Source organism: Mesoplodon bidens (assembly GCF_964165515.1).
Source record: "Mesoplodon bidens genome assembly, chromosome: 9".
In the NCBI taxonomy this organism is placed as follows: domain Eukaryota; kingdom Metazoa; phylum Chordata; class Mammalia; order Artiodactyla; family Ziphiidae; genus Mesoplodon; species Mesoplodon bidens.
Genome location: NC_138166.1, coordinates 18,318,478 through 18,324,003, shown reverse-complemented (window position 1 = coordinate 18,324,003; position 5,526 = coordinate 18,318,478).

Sequence of the window (5,526 nt, the reverse complement as noted above, 5' to 3'; positions counted from 1 at the left end):
ACAATGAGATATTACCTCACACCTGTTAGAGTGTCTGTCATCAAACACAAAAACAAAAAAGCAAGACATAACAAGCGTTGATGAGGACGTGGAGAAAAGGGAATCCTTGTGTACTGTCGGTGGGAATGTACAGCTACTATGGAATACAGTATGGAGGTTCCTCAAAAAATTAAAAATAAAATTACCATATGATCCAGAAATTCCACTTCTGGAATTTATATATACAAAGGAAACAAAATCACTATCTCAAATACCCCATGTTCATTGAAGCATTATTCACAATAGCCAAGACATGGAAACAACTTAAGTGTCTACTAACAGATGAATGGGTAAAGCCAATGTGGTATATATAAACAATGTAAAATTATTTTGCCGTAAAGAAAGGAAATTCTGCCATTTGCAACATATGGATGCCCTTGAGGACAACATGCTAAATGAAATAAGACAGAGAAATATAAATATTGTATGATCTCACTTATCTGTAAAATCCAAAAAAATCACCCAAACTCATAGATACAGAGAGGAGATTGGTGGTTGCCAGAGGCGGCATTGGGGATGGGTGAAATGAGTGAAGGGGGTCAAAAGGCACAAACTTCTGGTTATAAGATAAATAAGTTCTGGGGATGTAATATACAGCATGAAAATAAAAATAAAGTTAAAAGAACAACATTAAGTTGGATAAAGATATGAATGGAATAGAAAGCTCAGCAACAGATCACTGGAATTAAGTATAATGTTCATATCTGTACACGTTCAATACATGATAAAAATGGCATTCCAAAAGGGCAAATGAATAAATGATACTGGTGAACGCTTTGGAAAAGAAATTTTAAGTTCTAGCTCTTCCTTCTATGTATGCCAAAATATATTCCAGATATTCTGGATTAAAGAATAAAATGCAAAACAAAATTTAGAGAAAAGTGTAGATAAATATCTATTTGATTTTCTGATGGAGAAGAAGCATCACCAAAAAGTAGAAGATTCCTAGATTAGTCTATGTAAAAATGCAAATTCTTTTTTGGTCAGAACACTATACAAAAAATTAAACAGCGGGCCTCCCTGGTGGCGCAGTGGTTGAGAGTCCGCCTGCCGATGCAGGGGATACGGGTTCGTGCCCCGGTCTGGGAGGATCCCATATGCCGCGGAGCGGCTGGGCCCGTGAGCCATGGCCGCTGGACCTGCGCATCCGGAGCCTGTGCTCCGCAACGGGAGAGGCCACAAGAGTGAGAGGCCCGCATACCGCAAAAAGAAAAAAAAAAAAAAAAAAAAAAATTAAACAGCAAAGAACAAACAGGGAAAAATTAAAACAATGGGTTTAAGACAATGGGTTAGGGTCCTTAATATTGAGTTCTTATTAATACTAAAAGTATTTTAAATACATACATATATATAAATTTAATACAATTGATTTTATTTAAAATATAAAACTATTGATATATGAGTTCTTATAGATAAAAAATATAAACAATAGGCAAAGGACATGAACAGCTACTTACTCGAAAGAAAATTGTGAGAATAGACAATAAAATGTTTTATTTTAACTAATAATTTAAAAAATTCAAGTTAAAACAAACCATATACCATATCTGGGCTGGGGGAAAAGACTACAATAACCTCCAGGCTAGATCATGGGGCAAGAGCTATGCCCTTACACTACTGGTTGTAAATAAGTAAAACCCTTCAGGGGAGAAATTTGGCAATATATATGACGATCTGAAATACATCTGTACTCTTAGATCCAATAACTGAACTTCTAGGAATTTATCCGAAGGAAATAATCAGAGACGCATTCAAAAATGTAAAAATATGTCTGTAATACTATTTATAATTGCAAAATTTTGTAAATGACTTCAATGAACAATAATAGTAGACTGGTTTAAAAATAAAGACACATCTCTGTGCTAGATTATTCTGCAGTCATTAATATTTTTCAAGGACTAATTGGACCATTGAAAATAACAAATGAAAAACATCATTGTGCAAAATTATATTTACAATATATATTTACAATCTGATCTCAATTTTATCTTACACATATTCATGTGCATACTCTTGTGTTTATATATGTATATATGATATATACATATATAAACATATACATGAGTATGTGTAATCATATAGATATAGATATATAGGTATGTATGTATGTATAGCAACATTTTAATAATGGTTATTTCTGGTAGGGATGATTATATGTGATTTACATCTCTTATATTCATCTATCTTTTCCACATTTTATGCAAAGCATCTGTGTTACTTTTAAAATCAGGACCAATGCTATTCAAAAAGCACCAATTTTGGTATTGGGTTCCCCTTATTGGTACCTTCATGAGCTTTCTTTCTGTCCTGATGCACCAGAAGAGGGCGCCTCAGCCTCTTCCCACTTGCACAACAGCTGCATCACCTGGTAGGTCAGGGATGCTCCAGATTCTAACTTGAGGAGTCTCACTTTCCCTGGAGGTCACATTCCTTTTCTGGGTCTCCCAGAAATTTGTATAGAAGAAGGAGATGTTGATTTGAATGCCCCCTGGTTTGTTACAAACAAGACCCAGTGTTGATGACTTGTGCTTGTCACCCCTTTGCCCTAGTTCCACCGTGGCAGCTGCTAGAAATCAGGAGCCCCTCCTCACTAGGAGAAGATGGAAGCAAAGCATGACTCTATTCCATGGCTTTGCCTTCCCGGCCACAAACAGATCCGTGGAAGTGGCCACATTCACACCTGCAACCTAATAGACTTAACTCAGTACCTGACCCCTCCTTTCCTTCTTGAAAAGGACCTGCTATTCTTCATGGTATCAGTTAGGGGGCAGCAGATATCCTGGCATTCTTTGCTGTCGAAAGGAAGCTTCCAATTTGGAGATCCTAAAGTTGCTGTGTAATGTATGACTATTTTACCTATGGAATGTGGTCTGGCAGTTCCTTCCTGCAACAGCTGATGGTCTTTGGGAGCCAAACCTCTCACCTATTAGAGTGCTTATAATTCAACACTGAGCAAAGGTGAACCCAAGTAATAAACTACCCAAGTAATAAAGTGTACTTACTGCACTCCGCTTCATCGAGTCAGTTTCATCACTATCTAAATATTACAGAGCCCCAGCCTTCTCTTTTGGTCTATCATTCTGCCTGTCACACACGCCTAAGTCAGCTTTATTTTGACTCCTTAAAATACCCTCATTGGGCTTCCCTGGTGGCGCAGTGGTTGAGAGCCCGCCTGCCGATGCAGGGGACACGGGTTCGTGCCCCAGTCCGGGAGGATCCCACATGCTGCGTGGAGCGGCTGGGCCCGTGAGCCATGGCCACTGAGCCTGCGCGTCCGGAGCCTGTGCTCCACAACGGGAGAGGCCACAACAGTGAGAGGCCTGCCTACCGCAAAAACAAAACAAAACAAAACAAAAAACCCTCAGGATGGGACTGCAAGTAGAGGGAGGAGTGGAGACATTTATAAAATGCTTCTGCAAGGGCCCAAGTTTAAGAGGATGAAGTATAACGCGGCCCTGATAAAAACTTTTTTTTTCTGATGCATACACATCATGGAGATGCTCCTTTTTAACTTACGCAGAGACAGCGGGCACCACTTCCCAGCTTGACAAGTTTGTCTGTTCAAAACGTTTTAAAGAAACCACAGTATCTTGAGCCTGAGGTCTTGAGCATCTTCAAACCAATGTCTCCTTTTGACTTTAGTCACGTGTCTTTTTCAGTTGTCAGAAGTTCCTTATCAGACAAATAAGACGTGGGGAAACCGGGCCACAGAGAGGCGGACTGACTAGTAATCGTCAAGCCAGTGATATGGCCCAAACGTGCAGTCGGGGCTCACCTGGACCAGTCTACCCACTGCCTTCTCATAGCACATGTGCCCATTTTTCCAGTGGTCTACACGGCAGGATCCAGAAAGGTCAGTTCAGTCAGCAAAGCCTCTTAGAGAAAGGAGAAGTAACACTACTTAGTAGCACTTACTCTCTGCCGGGCACGTTCTCCATGCCTTGCAGGCATTAACTCACTGATTCCTCACAAGAATCCTATGAAGGAGATACTAGTACTACCAGCGTTCATTGAGAACTGAGCTAGCGAGAGGTAACTGGTCTAGCATCCCGCGGCTCGAAAGTGTCGGAGGCTGAATTTGAACCCAGTCTGTCTAGCTGCAGGGCCCACACACTTAACCACCACCTTTGAGCACAGCTTCCAATGGTGCTTTTCACATTTCAGATCCTTGGGGCGCAGAGCCTATGCCCTTGGTTACCATGAGGCCATGGGGAGCTGCATCCACCCAGATCCTTCTGGTCCTCTTCAGGATGAGCTGTCCTCTGCTGTCAGAGGCTGGAATAAGCCAAGAGTTATTGGGATGCTGTGGTTCTAGAGACCACCCTCATCTGCATCTTAAGACCAGGAAGAGGTGTTTTGAGCAGGACCTTCCTCCTTGGGACAAGTACCCTGGGTGAGATCTGGCCTCTCTGTGCCTCCATCTGAGAGCTTAGCTTTTCTATGGGAGTTTGGATTTGAAGGTTAGGGATGATAGCTCAGAGGAGGAACGTGTGAAATGGTAATCGCTTTCACATGACACTTGAGAGATGTTATAATAAAGCTGAGTAAATTGGAACATGAGTTAGCCGGCCCTTTGCCTAATGATGTCACCCACTTTCTGCTTCCTCCAGCCTATGATTAATAAAAGGGGGATTATTACAGTAACTCACTCCTAGTGGGCAGTAGTGACTTCAGCACCAGCTGAGCAAACTGACTACATTTAGTCGTGCGTGTGCATGTGGGCATTTTTTTTTTCCCTGTGACTAACATGAAACTAACAGCATCTAATAAAACAAAAGCTCCTTGAAAGTTGGGGAACTTACTGGGTGAACTCTTTTCTACAGGGAGCACCATTTTATTTATCCTCATTTTATACTCAAAGGATGCAAAAGTACAGGATTGGCTTCGTGTTCCCATTCATTAAGTGATCACAAAATCACCCCTGGCCTGTTGGGAGAGAGGTGTTCTGAAGCCTTTTTCCTTCCTTTTCCTTCCTTTCCTACAATGGCTCTTCCTTCCTCTATCATTCGATATCGTCTTTAAAGAGGAACTCGATGAATATCAAAAAAAAGGGACAGTGGCCATAAGTTAAATTTTGAAAGTTTAAGGCTAGTTGTAGACTCCAGAGATTGCAGTGAAACTCTCCAAACACTGTGCTTAATTATAGTTTGCTTTTCCAAGCTGATAAAGACTAACAGAAGTCCTGCCTGCCAAGGCACCTTGCAAACTTGACCTTCCTAAAATTAGAGTGGGGCACCTGTAAATATTTACTAACCAAGCCAAGGCACTGCCAGAGCACACTGCCAGTTTCTATGAAAGAACACTGTGCCCAGAACAAGGGCATTCCCATCCTGCAGGCCTGGATGGGCCTTGGAGGTGCTCTGATACAGGGGCAGAACCTTTGGACTCTTTCTATTAGCACACGAGGGAGGCGGCAATTCACTGATAAAAAGAAATACACACAGGACTGCCCGCAGCCTTTTCCGTGTCTTCCCTCCAAAGCTACAA